The sequence below is a fragment of the Bidens hawaiensis genome, unplaced genomic scaffold, assembly GCF_021521415.1.
Source record: "Bidens hawaiensis isolate Kalapana, Puna unplaced genomic scaffold, B.hawaiensis_p1.1 tig00003356_1, whole genome shotgun sequence".
NCBI classification, from domain to species: Eukaryota; Viridiplantae; Streptophyta; class Magnoliopsida; order Asterales; family Asteraceae; genus Bidens; species Bidens hawaiensis.
In genome coordinates this window covers 554,759-575,470 of record NW_027491185.1, presented here as the reverse complement: position 1 = coordinate 575,470, position 20,712 = coordinate 554,759, and the positions used below count along the sequence as shown (strand labels likewise).

Here is a 20,712-nt window from a genome sequence, read left to right as displayed (position 1 = left end):
TATATTCAGTGTAGTTCGTTTTTATAATTTCATGTAATTTATTTTATCCATTATTTTTCACCACCACTGAGTTAACTGTCTGGATCCGCCACTAATAACAATATATACGTATTAGGGGCTTTTCATACAGACACACACTAGATACATTGTGTTAGAGACTCATAACCATCTCCAAGATCTCGAGTGTTTCAGATGAGTATTAGAAAATAGCCTTATATCTAAGTGCTTTTTTTCGAAAGACCGATGAAGATTACGATAACACTAAATGAAAATAAAGTTATTGTAGCGATAAACAAATACAAAATGTTTAAGTGCTATCACCCACATATGTTATATATGGCTTCCCTCCTTTGTTTGTGGGGGTGGGGTGTCCATATTCGAATCTAACAAATGGATGCCATTAAAAGGACGAGAATAACACTCTTCTAGGATTGAACTTTCGTAAGAAGATGTAAGTGTTATGACTTTTTATGAGAAGCATCGCTACCGCCAAACTAATGGCATTAAAAAAAATAAAATTTAAAGTTTAAGCTTTTAGTAAGATTAGATAAAGTATATTGAAATTATGGTTTTAAAATAAACCATTTAGCTTTTAGAACATATCTATATACTTATAAACTTTAAGTTTGTACATTGATCACACTGAAAATACAAAAAGTGAATATGTTGTTAAGGATTGAGGTTGCTTTATACAAGCGCAATGTGGTGAGCATATTTTTTGCATGTGATACTTTGCACTTTCCCACAAAAGTACACATCACAATGAATGACCTTTAAAAATATACACTATATTTTCACAGCACTAAAAAAGGAAAAAAATCAACTTTTACTGCAGAAACTTTTAACCATCCATAATTCTATAGTAGGTTTAATCCTAAGAGAAAATTACCCAATAAAAGTTTAACAAGGATTATATAAGTAAATAAAACATAGTTACTTACTTTGATCCTCTTTAGTAATATATCATAACAAAAGAACATGCAAATCTAAAATCTTAACATAGTTATTTTTCTACACTTTACCCTTGAATAAATCAGTATGAAAGACCTTAAAAAGAACCAAAAACAACCTCACATTGAATGTTTCTAAGCTGTTTTTTCACCTTGACACCTATGTCTAAGGATGTCACAACGAGTTTGTTTCTCGCGAAAACACAGAGATCAACTTCTCCTTAGTCAACTGTTCGGGTCCTTGCGACTTAACAACAAACGTATGAAACACCATGTCGTTCGTAGCAGACAGATTTGATTCAACAACGTTAATCTTCGATTCTTTGAATGTTTGAATCACTTTAGAAACGGGGTGTGCATCTAACGGTGAAGTAACCCTTACGATTACTTCATCTTGACCGGTTTGAACCTCGATATTCTCTAAACTAAAGGAGTTGTTTGGTGACTGTCGTTCGGATTCCAGTTCCTTAAGCTTTTTTTGAAGATCGGTTATGTATGTGATTGCGTCGCCTAATAACGAGGCTTTATCCATCTTTGAAATGTTGGGCACGACTGCACGCAGGGCGTAGAATCTTTGGTTAAGCTTCTCTCGTCGTTGTCTCTCGGCTTCAACATGATTCAGCGCCTCTTCTCTTCCGTTCGCAGGCTTTCTTCCTCGTTTTCTTGGTTGTTTTTCACCAACGTCGACGGTTAAAGTTTCTCTTTCGTTTCTCACCGGGGACTCGTCGGAAACCTTGGACTCCGTGCTGACCGGCCCGGACGTAATGCTGGTGAAATCAATCTCCTTCTGATGATTGTTGAACTGAGACCAATTTGAAAACTGGACCCGCGAGTCGTCGGGTTTTCTTACTGCAAGCTTTTCGCGAAACTGTGGTTGGTATGTATTCAAACTAAGATCTTGCCCGAAAACCTTGGAAACCGCGATTGGTTTATCCGAATTCCCATTACTGTGAATAGGAACGGATGCAGGCATCGAAGAAGTAATCCGGTTACATGTAAACGAAGATCTGATAGACTGCAAAAGTTTGTTATTTTCGGGTATCGTCCGAATGGACCCAACCTCAATAACCCCACCATCAACCGGAACCAAAACAATGGTCTGAATACCCGCAGACTTAGCTAAATGAGACCGAAAACAATAATCTGTCGTCGAATTCAACGCGTTGTCGATCCAAAAATAACGGTTGGATAATAAACAACCACCCGGACCGCCTTCGCCTTTTTGAAAGCAAAAATACATAGATATCAAAAAAAACATTTCGGTATCAGTAACCCTATCCAACCCGAACGCATAATTATCTTCGTCCAATCCACCAAACAAAATATGAATTTTCTGAAGCACCCGTTTTCTAATTCTTTGCAGGCTTTCATCTTCCGACCGCATATTCAAAATCCGACAAATTTCAAATTCTTCATCTTCTTTAGGCTCTCTACAACTCCCATCCCCCCACCCAAGAACCAAATCCCCTGTTTTTGACTTTGAAATTTGCCAAAAGATTGCGAAATTCCAACTGAAATTATCGTAATTCGGACTGTCGACGAGATCCGAGAGCTTCTGCTGCAGATTCTCGTTGTTAATTAATGAACTTAAGATGCATTCGTTATGAATTGAGGTCGAAATTAAGTAATTAAATGCTCTGTTCCCAAGAACAGAGGCAACAATGGCTTTATCTTCTTCATTCCAACTCTCACCTTTCATATTCACCTCTGTTTTCATATTATCTTCACCAAATCTAAAAACCCACAAAATATATTCAAATTAAACACATAATTCACAATTATTAACTACCAATTTAGCCTAAAAACAGAGTAATATTCCAAAATTGGCCAATTTACTCACCAATTCATCAACTTTTAATGATTTTTCACATAATTAAACCCCAATATATATCAAATTTAAGCACTATGAACTCTAACTCAGTAAAAGTAACTAACTTTACAAGAGCCCCAAAACATACAATAATTCAAGAAACAGAGCAAAGTAGAGCAAAAAACAGAGTAATATTCCAAAATTGACCAATTTCCTCACCAATTCATCAACTTTTAATGATTTTTCACATAATTAAACCCCAATATATATCAAATTTAAGCACTATGAACTCTAATTCAGTAAAAGTAACTAACTTTACAAAAGCCCCAAAACATACAATAATTCAAGAAACAGAGCAAATTAGAGCAAAAAACAGAGTAATATTCCTAAATTGACCAATTTAACCTCCAATTCATCAAATTTTAATGATTTTTCACATAATTAAAACCTAATATATATCAAATTTAAGCACTGTGAACTCTAATTCAGTAAAAGTAACTAACTTTACAAAAGCCCCAAAACATACAATAATTCAAGAAACAGAGCAAATTAGAGCAAAAAACAGAGTAATATTCCTAAATTGACCAATTTAACCTCCAAATTAGTAAAAATGAAATGATTTTTACATACCCAAATCCTAATAATCTTAAATTCAGATGCCTTTTAATTAATAACTTAAAATACACAGGAAAGATTAAAGTACAAAAAAAATCAAGAAACAGAGCAATTAAAACACACCTGACATGAAAACCTAAAATACTTGTGTTGTAATTGTTGCAAAGATGTGAATGTTTTAGAGAGAGAGGAGGCAAAGGGTTGGCTGGTCCTGTACCTATATACTGCACGGCAAGGGTTTCAACAAAGTTAACCATGGTTAGGTTTAAACATCATTTGGCATGTTTACTACCTTTTTTTTATTTTGAGAAAAAGAAACACGTTAAATTAAATTATTAATATTTTTTTAAAACAATTAATATTTTACTTTTAAATCCATCTAAATGTTTCGGAATTTGATTCTCAAGTCTTCAGATATCGTTGGGTCAAATGTTCTCTTTATGGTAAAGAAAGGTTTTTTTACGACGTTTAATTACCTTCTAAAAATATAAGTACTAATAATTAATATTTGCAATTATAATTTTACTAGCGTTAGAACTCGTGTGATGTACGAGATGCTTAAAAGAAATGCAATTAAGCTACAGAAGTTAAATAATTAAATTGAAAAAAAAAACACTTATATGTTATCAAATAATAGTTTTATAATTTCAAATTTTATTTTCTAATGGAATATTCATACGAATGCGATGTGTATTCTCATGAAATTTTTTCATGATTATGAAAATGTTGCATCTAGTGATTTTATAAGTTGTAATTATATATTTTTTAATGAAATAACGAATTCTAACGAAAGACAATAAGATGCTTCATTAAATGACAAGAAAGAATATCATATATAAAATTAACATGAGTTAAACACGCTTTTGTATTATAGTTTTGAAAGAGATGAATGAAATCCTTGATGGTTGAACAAATACGTGAGAATAAAATTGTTATGCGTTCATACTTTATTATTTTCTTTATCAAGTTAGTCGTATAAATATCGTTCATTGATTTTAACACATTTATCTGCTACACTAAAAAATGTGTATAAATTGATTTAATGAAAAAGAGTAGATCTGATTTTATAAAATATATACATATTTTTAATTATATTAACATAGATACTCGCATATTGTTAATCCATATAATTTAGTTAATTATTTATTTTATTAAATAATGGATTGATATGTTTTGATTATACTTACATAAATATGTTTTCATTAAAAATATAAAAATAATTTTAGAGCGGAAAATTGAGCTAAGAATGAATCCACGACATGTGTTCCTAGTAATTTCAATATGCAAGCCATTTAGCCAAATAGTATCCGGGTGTAGGGATGAGAATGGTATCGGACCGGTACAGACCGCTCCCGATCCCGAAAATCCCGATCCTCAAAATCCCTAATTCTTGGTACCGATACCGAAATATTCAGTTCGGTACCGGTACGGTACTGGGTATACCGGTACCGGAGGTAAAATATCGGGAAATACCGGTACCGTACCGATCCCGAAACTTAAAACTTTGGTACCGATCTGGTACCAACGGTACCAAATCGGTACCGATTTCAGTACCGATACCGGTACGTACCGATACCAATCGATACCGGTCTCGATTTTGCTCATCTCTATCTGAATGAGTAACAATTTTCCTTCTCTTGAAGGTTGTGGAATTATACATGCGGTAGGCGGGTTAGGTATATATAGGATTAGTTAGTAAAATGTAAATGATATTAATTGTTTAGTTTTTGATTAAATTCATTAAATATTTTGAGTCCATGACAGAAATATTATGACTGTTTGGTTAACAAGAATGAAAAGCATGTCGTTGAGAATATTGTCTTTTCTGAATTTTTTTTATTGGCATCAATTATTTGGGTTAAAGTCATGTAACATGCCACTTGTGCTTTTCTCATGCCAAAATAGTGATTAGTACCATTAATAAATTAAGAGTTCTTTATTATATGTACTTATTAAATTATATTCCTTCCACCTAACTTTTTTTATACATAAATTATTTCGAAGTGACATAGGAATTCTATTTCATGAAACAATCAAAGTTCATAAATTAGTTGTACAACATAAAAGTATTCACGAGCTCTTAAAGCTAATTTTTTTATTGAATAGGAAGAAACATGTGCATAAAAAAGAGTGATGCCCATATACATGGCATTTTACTCTATAAAGATTAAATCAAAAGAAGTTGACAAGTGGTCCCAAGTATGCTTAATACCTAGGATTAATCAAATTCTTTTTCAACCAATAATAATAACTTGATGTTACTTGAGAGTTGAGATAATAAGAGATTATGGAACTAGGGATGGCAAAAAAACCCAAACCCGATAGGGAAAACCGAAACCCGCCCCGAACGGGGCGGGTTCGGGGACACTTAATCGGGGACGGGTCCGGGTTCGGGTTTTCCCCGTTTAAGTTAATCGGGTTCGGGGCGGGTATGGTATAGCCTGTACCCGCCCCGTATACCCGTTTAAAACCCGTTTAATTAAATATAATTTTTATATTTATATATAATATATTATTTATTATTTATTTTCCCAATAAGGCTGCCTAACCCATTTTCCCGTATACCCGTTTAAAACCAGTTTCCTACTTTCCCATTTGGCCATTTACCCTAACCCTAGAACAACCTCCGAGGCATATTGCCAAACTATTGAATATGATTGTGACGATGGTATTGAGGTAATACATATATATATGGTTTATCGTTTACATTTTAATATGGTTTAACATTGATTCTTATATAGTTTCCAATTAATATGTTAATGTTTGATTATCATAGCAATCCGGCGTGACAAGTGTTTGAATGGTTGAATGGGTGCGGTATGGACGTGTAAGAAGGATCAATCATGAAGTTAATTTCCGTTGTGATGGGAGAAATAAACATTTTTATGTATTAATAATGTCTTTTGTATGTGTAATGTGTTTGGATATTGAACTTTTTGTGTATTAATATTGTATTGTAATTTTGTATCATTTTCTTACAATCGGGTTTTAAACGGTGAACCCGACGGTTAAATGGGGATCCCCACGGGGAATTTAGCCCGTTTAAAAACCATTTATGCTAGACGGGTTCCCCGAATACCCGCGGTTTTCCCCGAATCCCCGATGGGGATTCCCCGTTTAGTCCCCGCGGGTTTTTAGACGGTTTTGGTAATGGGTTTTATAAACCGGGGCGGGTATGGGATTGGCATTCCCCGCCCCGAAACCGCCCCGTTGCCATCCCTATATGGAACATGTGATGCTTAATTTAAAAACTAGATTATTAACTTTTTCTTTACTTATTTTATACTTATTTTATGACATTTTTAATAAATTTATATTTTGATGTTAATTTGTTGAGTTTAAGAAAGGTTTAAAGGACAGTTATATGGTAAAAGGCCCTCTTAATTGAGTGGAATCTAAGGATGAGGAGGTACCTTGGTCCCATAATGATATTCCTGTTTTCCATCTTTTAAGACTAGTTTGTATTCCCATATGTCATCTTATACTTTTGACTTAGCAAATTGGTTCAATAGTAGTTCATGACTTTTCTTATGATGGTTATGGATTTGAGACTCGACTAAAGCAATTTGCTCTAAGTTGAGCAGAGGGTTTTCCTCGTTGCGGGTTTCCTGCTAGGTGGGTGGACCGGGCCACCAAGTTATGTTCTTCGAACGAAAGAGTGATATTTGTTAGAGTGATCCCGGGCATCCGGGCTTTTGCTGTAAAAAAAGAAAAAAGAAATACTTTGAAAATAATTACAAGAATTATTTTATTGATTTTTAAAATAGCTAACTTTAGTTAAAATGAAAGTGTGGAATGGAATCAAAAGTTTTCAACTGAATTGTCACAATAAAAATGTGTTACTTTTGGTTCAACTACCTAATGATCAATATTTTAAAGGTCAAACAGTAAGAAAGTAATGAAATTCATCATTATTGACAAAAAAAAAAATTATGCATGTACAAGCATTCACATCATCATCATCTCTATGTGTTACTATCTCTAAATTTTAGTAAAAATAATTTTTTTGTGTACTTTTGCACTTACATTAGCTTTCCCGTCTCCAAATTTTATAAAAAAGGAATAGTAAAACATACAATTTGGGGCTTCATTATCCATCATGTATAATATTTAGTCGAAGAAAGATAACATGTATAGATATGGAAATTGATGTTGCAAGGTCTCACGTTCGAATCCAATATAAACTGAGTTTTATCGCAGTGGGTCTTTGGGAAGCGGGTTTTCCCCAAAATAGGAGGTGGTGGGCTTGGGTTACGCAACACAGTCTACGATCGCGGGTGTATGAGATCGTCTTTTACCATTAGTTTATCTCAGGTAGCCGGACTTTATTCGTCGGTCTCTAAATAAATAATAAGACAAAAGAAAGGATATGGTGCAACATTTTAAGAGCATGCTTAATGCTCTCGGAATCATGAAATAAACGTTGGCCCTCTTACCTCATTTTCTGAGACATTAAAGTAAGACGAACACACAAAATCAAACAACCACAATTCCGGCTTTAAATTTTATACGTTTTCTTTTTTGTAAAAAGTATAGACCATTAGGCCAAAAAAATACAATTTTGATAACACATGATCTACAGAGCCAACGATGGAGATTAGGGCTTGATTGAACAAAAGATTAGGTGATTACTTATTAGATTGGGCATGGAACGGACGCATTTTAACAGCGTTAGCTGCTAAGGACTTAACTAAAAAAAATTATTGAGGATAGTTTGGTCATTTTATATGGACTTAATTAAAAATTTTAACGGTGTTAGCTAGTAAGGACCACCATAGATACACAATTCATACATCTGAATCACATTTACTAATGAGTTTACAACTATTTTGATCAAACATGTAATTATTAAACATTGAGGACCAACGGTGCAACATCTGCAAAGCACAAGAACCAATCATGCTATTAAATCTTTTATATTTTAAAGTACCTTCGTTACCAAATTTATGTGAGTTTTATGAATTAAAAAGATTAACTTCTACAAATAAGATAAGCATATGGTAGTTATAGTAGTAGACATGTTTTAAACATGATGTGTTGGAAGGAAGATAGATACGTAAAAAGTAGGTGCTACGATTTAAGGAAATGTTTTATCATGAAACAAACGTTGGCTCTCTACCTCATTTTTGGAGACATTAAGGTTAGAAATACACCCACAATCAAACAACCTAAATTCTGGCGTTTAGTTCTTTACGTTTTCTTAGTCTTTTTATTTTTTATGAATCATCATATTATATTATACTACATATTAAAACTGTAATTTGGGAGTTTGTGCCGAGCTAGACCCGACCTTTGCTATAATAAATTGAAATGTTAAGCTCAAACTTGGTTGTAAAAAGCTTGAGCTGGCTCAAGGCTCGTTGAACCAACTCATTTATTCAGTAAAATAATATTAATATTCTTACACATATTGTTATACAAAATATTATTTTTATCATACACATGATGTATAATATAACTACAAAACTTATAACTAATATATATTAAAACTTGGTTCATAATTTATAAATATTAAAATTTAGCATTTTCTTTAAAAGAACCCACGAGCCATCTAAAGCTTGACTCCTGTACAAACCAATTTTTCTCATGCATCTATACATTTTTATTCAACCCTTGTATGTAATACATGTGTTATATATAACATAATATTTTAATAAATAAGGTGGGTGAGCCGTTTGATTATACAACGTAAATAAGGTGAAAGATTGAAAAACATGCGATAAGAACGTGAACGATTGAAACGTGAAAAAGGCAATCACATGAAACATGCATTCACATTACATTTTATGTTTATAATTGAAGAAACACTAAGTGACCCCGAGTAGATTATGAATAATCTGGGGGTTAAGTAATGTTTCCCACGAGGGTTAAGTCCGGCAAAGAAGGATGTTCTTCAGATGACCTGCAAAACAGACACCGTGAGCTCGTCACTGAGAAGGGGGGGTTCCTCCTTGTGACCATCCTCCGGCGTGAGAATCAGACTAGATTGCTCTGAATATAAGTGTATATTGAGAGAAATAGCTAGTGAAGGTAAAATACAAGATGATGATACCGTTCCAAGGTGTTGGAGTATTTATAGCCTAAGGTAGGTTTCCAAGCAGGTACAGCCAGCTGTATAATATTCCTGTTCTACCAACTATGGGCTACGCACGTGCCGTGCTGGTTGGTGGGTAGGCAGCGGCTGATAGTGACAAGGCCGGCTGTGTACTGTTCCCTTTCCACCAACTGCAGGCTATGTGCGTGCCACGACAAGGGTTGGTGAGTAGGCAGCGGCTAATAGTGACAAACAGTACTAGGGCATGCTCCTCGTACTGTTGTCGGTGAGCTGTCACCCTGTGATTGGTTCATGGGCTGCTTTGGTCAGATCTTGTCTATTTTGTCCATACCTTGGCAGGTATAGTACAAAAGATCTTCCAGAAGCATACGGACTGGCTCATTTGGGCGGGAGTATTCCCACCTTGCTCATTCCTTCAGGTGACACTAAATTATTGAGAGTTAGTGCCTTGTGCTTGTAGCCTTGCTATTAGTGCGGGTAGCCTTCCCTGATGGCTTGTATCCGCAGCTGCGGGGACAGGCGGGGTACTTCACCATTGGGAGGCTTTCCCTGCGGGAACAGCTGGCGTAGTGCGCGTAAGGTCTTCATCTTTGAGCATGGTGGGTCCTGCGGAACCAGTTGGTCCTTGCGCAGACGTCCCTCTTCAAGGTGAGTCTTGCGGGTCCAACTGGGCTCTGCTGGGACATACCTCTTCAAGTCCCCTCAGTCCAATGTTCTTCTCATGAATTGTTAATAACTGAGGTGAACTTTGGACTTAAGCAAGGGGTTTTGAAAAGGAATTAGTTTTAAGGTTGTCCGTGGGGATTCTTCCCGCGGTTTCCCTAATGTCACGTGCAGAAATTCCCGACTTTTCTGCTTGATCTTTGGGTATGATGCGGGTAGGTGTGTAACCTCCTCGCAAGTCAGGAGCGTCGAGTTTCACTTGTGTAGATTCTCCACGAGGTTTCGGTAGTTTTAAACATAGTGATCAATTATGTTAAAGAACCAATTCCATCTTGGAGCTTCAAACAATCTAGTTCTCAACGTTCCCGCTATGCGGGGATGTTATTTCCCTTTCCGCAAGCATGGCCCAGAAGATCCTTCTTGGTTTCAATTCCCTGCGAGTGCTAAGTATGTGAAGGGTTTCGCCTTGACACTGTACCCGCACTCGTCTTATAGTTATCTTACTTCCAAGGTATTCTTGGCGTCCATTCCCTGCGGGTGCTAAGTATGTGAAGGGTTTTGCCTTGACACTGTATTCGCACCTGTCTTATAGTTACTTGGTTGCCAAGGTAAGGGGTATAGTCCCGCTTACTTTTGAATCTTTTTGAATCTTTTTGAAATTTGAAGAGTTGGTGAAAGGATAAGAACAGTCCAAACTGTTGAAACGTCGTCCGACGGTTTCTTCTGACAGTCAGGACGTGCAGGAAGTTATGGCGACGTGACAGTATATGGTCATTCCAGACGCTTTTTCAGGCGCGTCGGCGCGATTTTTCGGGCGCGTGGGTGCGGATGTTACGGCGCGCGTCTCGTCAACAGCTGTTGCCAGCTTGTTTTTTCCACGTGTCATAGTTTCATTGCACCAGCTCTTTTCTCTCTCCTCCGCATTAAATTCATCGCATTCATTGCGATGAGTATATAAAGGGGGAGAGGGTTCACGGTAATCCACACTTTCACTTCTTTCTTCTTCTTCTAAGCGATTTCCGGCGAATACTCTAACTTCCAGTCGAGCATTCTCCTGAAATCGTTCTTTACCTCCAAAACATGTCTACTCATGATCCAGAAGCTACCGTCGAGGAGTCTGACTTGTATGTCGAGAACCCGACGTCTACGTCCGATAAGGACGATAAGAGCACTGCTGGCGAATGCCAGTGTGCTCTTCCCATCGAGCTTTACCGGTACATCGTCCGGAAGTTCATGCTCGAGCCGTTCGAGCCTGAGTTTCCGGAGCCACACCAGACGGTGTACGATGCCCCCAAGGGCAAAATAGGGGTATATGCCGCCTTCTTCGTCTATGGGAATCTTAGGTTCCCGTTGACGAAGTTTGTATACCGTGTTCTGGATAGACACGGTGTGCACCTGACGGAGGTACACCCAATGGCGATCGCCAATATCCGCAATTTTGAGTGGGTGTGCCTCATTCTTGGCGTGGATCCCCACGTCGACCTCCTGATGACCTTCTACTCCTAGAGGTGCATCCAAGGCTGGTACACCCTGGTCACCCGGATCAAGGGTTTGAAGATTTGCGCTACCGAGCGCAGTCTTCGGTCTTGGAAGCGGGAGTTCTTTTACATCTCTGCCCGTGTCGTCCCTATAGCGATGACATTTAAGAACGGGAGAGCTCTCCCCAGCCTTCACGCCTCCAACTACCAGGAGGCGGAATGGTTCTCCAAGATTTCCCGGATCCAGACTCCGGTTTACCGCTTTCCGGAGTCCGGGATGGTGATGCTCGGTATGAGCAGGGTGTGGAAGGATGCTGGGGCGGATGCGCCACAGATTCCCATCGTACTTGAATACGGTTTGAACTTTATCCCTTACGGTATGCTCCGTCTTCTTTGTTGATTTAAGGTTTTTTCTAACTGTTTTTCTTTTTATTTCAGAGGGAAATGACTTGCAGTCCCTCCTTCATCCGCGGGAAGCTGACGGTCCCGCTCGGTTGGGTACTCGTGCTCTTGACGAGAACGAGTTGCCCATCCTTGCGCAGACTGCGGATCGGTTTGTGGAGGCCTACCCGCCAGGCCACGAAATACTGAGTGCCACGCGGCCAGGTAAAAGACTATTTAACCCTCGCCCTCTGAATGCTGAAACCTCTGCTGGAATTCCTCTAATCGTGTCATCTTCTGATGAGGAATCCGCAGATGGTTCTTTTCTTGCGCGGAAGAAGAAGGCTGCTGGCGGGAAGGGCAAGGCGAAGGTAGCCTCCACTGCCGACCAGGTGAACCGGTCTGAGTCGGAGACCGAGAGTGAAGAGGCGGCGGGGAACCCGGGTGGTGTTGAGACCACTGCTCTGGAGGTTGAAACGGCTGTCACCTCCGAGCAGCCCAGGACCACGACGATGACCGGTACGAAGAGGCCGGCTCCATCGGGTTCGTCCCCGCCCGTTCGCACCTTCAAGCTCAAAAGGACCCGTAAGTATACTTCCTTTATCTTAACTGCATAACTTTCCGCCATTATACTTATATATCTTCTTTGTGCAGGCGTGGATGCTACCGCATTCCAGGGTGGAGCGGGGAGGAGCACCTCCGGACCCATGACGGTAGGTTTGGTCAACCTACCTGAGGCGATGACCCAGGCGACTGCGCCTGCTTCAGTTGTTGGTTCAGTTGCTCACCCGGTTGAGCCAACTGTTCCAACTGTGACGACGTCTCCGCGGCTGTCAGTGCCATATTCACTGATTCCTTCACTGAGCCGGCGGTGAGTGTTTCTGTGGATTCTTCCACAGCCGCGGCCGCGGTTGTGAGTTCACCTCCGGTGAGTTCACCTCCGTTGGTTTCTACTACGGCGGCCTCCTCTATGCCTCCTCCGGCGCCGGCGACTACGGCCGGTCCTTCAGGTATGTCCGGGGTTGGGGCGTCAAGCCAATCTTTGCCTCCTTCCCATCTGCCTGACCTCTTGGATGGATATCCGTTAGGTTCGGGTGATGGGTTTGGCGGCTACAGGCCTGTCGTCGACCCTACAGGTGCGTAGGGTTATTTTGGCCTTTTATTATTTTATTTTATATTTTTTTATCATCTTTTCCTAACTGCTTTTTGCTTTTGCAGTGTCGGATTCTAATGAAGTGTATGTTCCACGATGGAACATCCGCCGAGGAACAACCCTTCGGACGCCTGTGGAATGCGTCGAGTGGGCGCGCCACGCCGCCCCAAGTGTGGCGCTGGGGGAAGCAATGTCAAGCTACCAGGAAGGTAGGTTGACAAATGAGCTCCGCATTCTCGTAGCCCGGATGCAGCCGCGCGTCGAGCTGCTTTGTCGTGAAAACGACAAGTTAAAGGCAGCTCGTATCCAAGAAGTAGCTCATGCGCGGGCTGTCCGGGAGGAGAACAGGAGGCTCTCCGCCGTTGCTGCGGAGAAGGAGAAGGCCTTCAAGGCCCTTGAGGTTGAAGTTCAGGCTCGTCTCGAGGCCCGTTCCAAGGCCGCCCAAGCTGTTAATGAACAGCTTCGGTTGGCTAATGAAACTGTACGGAACGCAACCGAGAGGGCCACCAAGGCTGAAGCTGCTGCTGCTGCTGAGCCTCTACGCATCGAGAATGAGGAACTTAAAGCCAAATTAGAGAGGCTCCAGCAGGCTCATGATGCCTTGGCCATGGAAGATGCCAAGAAGCTCCAAGAGATCTTGGACCAGAGGGGGGTGCTTGACCACCTTGAGCGTAAGCTAAAGGGCGTCGAAGAGGCTGCAGCCAAAGATGTGTTGCTTGCCAACCTTACAAAGAACGAAGCCGAACGCGCCCGTAATGAAGCTCAAGCTGCCCTCCAGGAGGCTCTGGTTACCAAGGAATGGCTTCTCCGAGAAGCGTTGTCTCAGGTATGCGCAGTTTCACAATTTCTTTACGCTTTTCCTTAGAAGAGTTTTTGATATACTTCTGTTTTTTAGGTTGTGCATCGGGTGTTCACGAACACATCATATGACGATGCGATGAGCGCAGCCCTCAACACACTTCTCATGAGGATGGGGAAAAAGCTGGCTTCCTGCTTGGTCTAGGGTTTGTTGAACAAGGCATTCCGCCTTCCAACTTCCCTCTTTACAATGTGGATACTGAAGCTGCGTATGACCAAGCAGTGAATCAGTATGCCGCCTTCCCGCATCCGATGGTGGAGAAGGTAAACGAGATTGCTGCTGCTGATGATGGGCTAGCTATCCTCAAAGCTTTCCTTGAACCGCCACACTCTACTGATGGTGCGGGTCCAAGTGGGAGTGGTCCTGAAGCTTGATACTTTAGATCCCTTTCCACCATTAGAGTAGATTTTTATGTTTGTAGACTTCTAATCTTGTATGCGGGTATGTACCCAGCAATTCTTGTAATGTTTGAATGTTGATGGAATAAAAATTATTTGTTAATGCCTTGCCTTGTTTATTTCGCGCATATTTTGTTTTAACTTAGCAATTTCTTGAGTACTTAGATAAGTTAACTTTTCAACGTGGCAGATAATAAGTTAAAGTTTTGCTTCCTCTTTCGTGATTGTGCGGATAAGACCGTCACTTTCACTTAGTAGGATGGCTAAACTTTACCAATATATGACCTGCGTGGAAGTTTTCCTCATCTTTTCCTTTGAAATTTTCTAAGTGTTTTGAGTAAGTTAACCTTTCGACGCGCGGTTGCCAATAGGTCAATGTTCAGTTTCCTCTATCATAATTGTGCGGGTAGGACCGTCACTTTCATTTATTGGGATGACCAAACTTCACCTATACCTGACCTGCGTGAAGGTTTTCCTTAGAAATTTTTACCGTTTTATGTGTTTATGCGGGTTTTGCCGCCTTCCACACGCAACGATTTACTTCTTCCCATATTTATGTGGTGAATACCGGCATATCAGTGTGGGAAGTTCATAAGTATAAAGGTAAGGCTATCAACACAATGTGATAAAGGAGAATCATTTCCATTAGAAGTGGCTCTAGGCCTTTTCTTTACAAGTTTGGAATTGATCTACATGTAACATTTGCGTAATTGAGCTCCGTTCCATGTTCTTGGGATAGGAGTGCCATCGAGCCTTTCGAGCCGGTATGCGCCTTTTCCCAAAACTTCTTTGATAATGTACGGTCCTTCCCAGACCGGTGCCAGTTTTCCTGAGCGCTCTTGGTTTGAAGCCTCGTTGTTACGCAATATGTAGTCTCCTACATTAAAATTGCAGAGTTTTACCCGCGTGTTGTAGTACTTTTGCATTTGTCGCTTGTAGTTTTCTTTACGCGCTGCGGCTAAGTCTCTGCGTTCCTCGGTTAGCATAAGGTCTAACCGTCTTTCCGCATCATTGTCTTCTGGCTGAATCAAGACCCTTGGTGAGGGCAAACCAATTTCGAATGAGACCATGGCTTCAGTGCCATAAGTGAGGCTGAACGGGGTTTCTCCCGTACTGGCCTTTTTCAGCGTTCTGTTTGCCCAAAGGACGTGTGGAACTTCGTCTACCCAGCCGGATCTGTGTTCCAGGAGTCTTTTCTTTATGCCTTCGACGATGCTTTTATTTACTCTTTCCACCTCACCGTTACCTTGCGGGTGTGCTACTGAGGTAACGGTGTGGGTGATTTGAAGTTCTTCCAGCCACTTTTGTAGCTTCTTGTCAGCAAAGTTGGTGCCGTTATCACTCACCAAAGTCTGTGGAAGTCCAAAACGACAAATAATAAATTCCCAAATAAATTTTTTAATATGTTTTGCGGTTGTTTGGGCTAAGGGTTTTGCTTCTATCCACTTGGTGAAGTAGTCGATGGCTACCACTAGGAACTGAACGTTTCCTGCTACTGTAGGAAATGGGCCTGTCACATCGATGGCCCACTTCTGAAATGGCCATGAAGAGGTGACTGGAACAAATTCATTCTTCGGCGATGCGTGTTGGGTGCGTAGAGCTGGCAAGACCTACACTTTCTGATGTATGCCAGCGCATCTGTATGCATCCCCGGCCAAAAGTATCCCGCGTTGTTTAACTTAGCTACAACAGCGCGTGGACCTGCGTGTACTCCACAGATGCCTTCGTGTACTTCTCTTAGGAGGTAGTCAGCATCTTGGTTGTCCACGCATCTTAAGAGTGGGCCAAGAAAGTTACGTCTGTAAATGATGTCATCGATGAGTTGATAGTTTAATGCTTTACAACGTATTTTTCTTGCCTGTGTTTTTGACTCTGGTAGTATACCCGCTGCAAGGTAATTTATTATCGGTGTCATCCACGTTTCTGTGCCGGTTTGGATGACACAAATTTCCTTGTGCGGGACTGATGGTGCTTTAAGGAGTTCAATGCGGATGTCCTTTCCCAAATGGGTGAAGGCTAATGATGCAAGCTTGCTTAACGCATCCGCAGATTTGTTTTCGCTACGCTTGACGTGTATGACTTTACAATCAATAAAATCGCGCATAAGGGTTTTTGCTTGTGCGAGGTACAGGGCCATTGTGTCGTTCACGGCCGTGTACGTTCCGTTTATTTGGTTGGCTACTAACATGGAATCCACGTGGGCTTCCAAGTTTTTCACTCCCATTTTACGCGCAATTCTCAGCCCGGCCAAGAATGCTTCATACTCGGCTTCGTTATTCGTACTTGGAAAATCCAGTCGAATAGCATAATTGTATTCTTGGCCTACTGGGTTGGTTAGTTTCAACCCTGCGCCTGAACCCTCGTTGCTGGCTGCTCCATCGGTGTAGAGTCGCCAGACATCATTGATGTCCTGTGCTGGGGAGGGTTGAGCCTCCTCCTGGCACTCTTTCTCCCGCGAAGCGGGGACTTCTGCTATAAAGTCGGCCAGGACCTGGCCTTTTATGGCTGGTCTTGGCTTGTACTTTATCGCATATTCCCCCAACTCAATTGCCCATTTGGCTAGACATCCCGATAACTCGGGTTTACCTAGAACGTTTGCAAGTTTGAAGTTGGTGAGAATGGTGAGAATGGTGATTGGGTGACCTTGGAAATATCGTCTTAGCCTGCGTGAAGCCTGTACAAGTGCTAAGACTAGTTTTTCCAGGGTGGAGTACCGGGTTTCTATGTCTGTTAGGACACGGCTAACATAGTAAATAGGCATCTGGATACCTTTTCGCTCTACTAGCAGGACTGCCCCGGTTGCTCTATCTGTAGCAGAAAGATATATGATTAATTCCTCACCCGCTTCTGGTGCTGTGAGCGTTGGGAGTTCGATCAAGAGTGACCGAATTTCCTGAAAAGCTGCTTCCGCTTCTGGTGTCCAGCGGAAGTGCGTTTTCTTTAAACAGTTTCTCAATGTTGACACGAATGGGAACGACCTATCCGCATGGTTTGACAAAAAGCGGTTAAGTGCGACTAGGCGTCCATTCAGTGTCTGGGCTTGCTTGATGGTAGTAGGTGATTCCATTTTGATAATGGCTTCGACCTTTTTAGGGTTCGCTCTGAAGCCATCTTTAGTAACAATGACTCCCAAGAACTTCCCTTCTTCCATCCCAAAGGAACACTTGCTCGGGCTGAGCTTCATGTTTATCTTTCTGAGCATGTTGAAAGTTTCTTCGATGTCTTTCAACATCGCTTCTGGCTCAGGGCTTTTGATGACCAAATCATCCATGTAGACTTCCAAGTTTCTCCCAATTTGGGCATGAAACTCTTTGTCCATCAGGCGTTGGTATGTGGACCCTGCATTCTTAAGTCCGAATGGCATCATTTGATAACAAAATGTGCCATCGGGCGTCCGAAATGCGGTTTTGTCCTGATCATCTACAGCCATGTGGATTTGATGGTACCCCTTATATGCGTCAAGGAAGCATTTAAGGCGAAACGGTGCTAATGAATCCACTTTGAGGTCAATTTCGGGTAACGGGTAACAATCTTTGGGGCATGCTTTGTTTAAATCTTTGAAATCTATACACATGCGCCATTGTTTGTTAGCCTTCGGTACCATAACGGGATTTGCAACCCATGTTTGATATCTACTAACGCGTACGATGCCCGCGTCAAGGAGTTCCTTGACTTGGGTTCTTCACGCGTTAGCCTGTTCCGCCCCCATTACTCTGCGCTTTTGTATGACTGGCGTAAAAGCCGGGTCACACTTGAGCTTATGCTCTGCTTTACTTCGAGGTACACCAGTCATGTCAGCTGGTGTCCACGCGAAGATGTCAGCGTTTCTCTGTAGTAAGCGTTTGAGTAAGGTGCGCGTAGGATCAGTGATTGTTGGGCCAATTGTAACAGCCTGGTCAGGGTATTTGCCATTGAGGGCCCATTTTTCTGGTTCGGTGATGGTTGGTTTAGCCATCTTTGGTTTGGGTTTAGATGAGACGGATGCGATGCATACCTGGGGGATACCGGTGATCATCGCGACACCCTCAGCAGTTGGCCATCCCATCATGCGTTGAATCTTGCCATCCCGTGTCTCCCGAAGAGAATGTCGTATGTGTGATGTGGCTTCCTCATTACGACGAAGTCCACGTCTTCTGTGCGGGAGTATTTCCCGTCTGTGAGAATGACGGGGAAAGATAGGATATCCAGGGGGGTGTTTGTGCTGCCGTCGAACCCTTCCATTGAGGCGTAAACCGTTTCCAGGCGTTCTTTGTCTTCGTCGTCTAGCTTGTCGAAGAACTGCCTGTACATAACCGTTGACGGGCGCCGTTGTCAGCAAGAGTGCGGGAAGTTATGTAATGCCCCAGCTGGCTTTTGATGACGATAGGGCCTTCTTTGCTGGGTCCTCCTGGCACTCGCGGGAAGCGCACCTCAGCTTCCTTCCATTCGCATGGTTCTGTCGTTCGTCTTTTTCTTCCTCTGATGTTGCCATGAACCATGTGGATGCTGATATCAACGGGCTTTCGTCCGTTGCCTTTATACCGGTTATCATTCCTTCCTCCATTCTTGATTGATGCCACAAGGTGTGCAAGTCTTCCATCCTTGACGAATGTTTCAACAATATCCTTCAAGGATGTACACTCCTCTGTATTGTGACCCTTTGTCCCGTGGAAGTCACAGGATTTGCTCTGATCCGCATTAGGTCGCTGCCGGATCATTGGAGCTTTTGGCCTTGGGAGTTTTTCGGTGGCAAATATCTCCGTGACGATTTTGGTGAGTGGCGTCCACCGGTGTTTTCGGCTTGAAGGGTGCGTGTTATCCCTTCTGCCAACAAGAGGGCGAGAGCTGGATGAGGTGTCAAAGTTTACCCTTGACTGCCAAATACCTAGCTTCCTCTTTTTGTTCTGCCGGGCGATCCGAACATTGTATTCTCTGGTCCTCTGCGTGTAGAGGTGTGTACTCTGGGGAAGATCCCTACCCAGTTGCTTCTCCGTCTCGGCAAAGCGCTTGGCCGCCGTCATGATGGCATCCCATGTGGATGGCATGCCGTCCTTACCCGTCAACGTGCGGATAAGCTCTGGGTATTCGGCGCCCTGGATGAAAGCGGCGCGAACAAGATCTTCACTTATGTTGCCCAGACTCAGCTTTTTGGAGTTGAAGCGAGTGATGAAGTCTAGTAAAGATTCATCTTCCTCTCTCACGCAGTTGAGGATCGTCCACTGCTCTTCAGTAATTTCCTCTGTTGACTGAAGTGTTGGCTGAACTTGTGTTGAAAGTCCGCCCAATCATAGATGTGGTGGACCGGTAAATGATCAAACCACGCCCTGGCCGCTCCAACCAGCGTCATCTGGAACATATAACACCACGTGGGTTCCGTCCAGTTACTGACGGTTGCCCCCGCTATGAATCTGTTCAAGTGATCGTCTGGGTCGGATAGACCATCAAAAGTGCCGATGTTGGACATCTGTTTGGCACTTCTCGGGGCGATTGCTTCCGCAATGTCCCTTGCAAACTTGGATGTTCCCGCATTTGCAGCAGTTGGTCTAAAGGTTATGGAGAAGTCGGGTGGGTTTCCCCCCGCGTTCCTTGGTTTGAAGGTTTCTCCGAAATTCCTTCTTGGTTGGAAGTCCGTTTCTTTACGCTTCCCTTTGCCCTATGGCGAGGGTTCGCGTTAGTGTCGGATTCCTCCCGATCATCGTCCGAGTACTCGCACTCACTGTTCATGTTGAGCTGTTGTCGAGTGCTTCCGAATTCGTCAGCCTGTTGGAGTGAACGCAAGCGTTCATGCAACTCAGCTTGGAATTCCTTCTGACGTGCTTCGGCCCACGCCTTAACTTGATCGAGTGTTTGGCGAGGGAGCCTCGTCTGTTTCTCCAACTGGGCATCAGTGAACCCCAGTGAAATATTGTTTACTGCACTTGCCCCGGCTTGGGTAACCGGGGTAGTGTTCATAAAATTTGTGTAACCGCCGGTGTTCCCCCCAGTAGCTGGGGTTGTGGTTACCGGGGTTTCTTGGTCACTTACTGGCCTTGGGACCGGAGTAACGTTAACCATTTTTTCAGAAGTTTTGAAAAAACTGAATTAGTTCTAGCTTTTATGCACGGATGGCTTTTAACCACGTGGTCGTGGGTTCGAGTCCCACGGATGGCGCCAATGAAGAAACACTAAGTGACCCCGAGTAGATTATGGATAATCTGGGGGTTAAGTAATGTTTCCCACGAGGGTTAGGTCCGACAAAGAAGGATGTTCTTCAGATGACCTGCAAATCAGACACCGTGAGCTCGTCACTGAGAAGGGGGGGGTTCCTCCTTGTGACCACCCTCCGGCGTGAGAATCAGACTAGATTGCTCTGAATATAAGTGTATATTGAG

At 42.1% G+C, this 20,712-nt stretch overlaps 1 pseudogene across 1 annotated transcript; it reads right to left on the bottom strand.

Moving 5' to 3' along the window:
* Positions 1 to 951: 951 nt before the first annotated feature.
* Positions 952 to 3,584, bottom strand: LOC143623251 (transcription factor MTB1 pseudogene; annotated as a pseudogene). Its single transcript, XR_013151859.1, has 2 exons — positions 3,499 to 3,584; positions 952 to 2,683 (listed from the first exon to the last, which is right to left on the bottom strand). The product of XR_013151859.1 is annotated as a transcription factor MTB1 pseudogene (transcript).
* Positions 3,585 to 20,712: the final 17,128 nt, after the last annotated feature.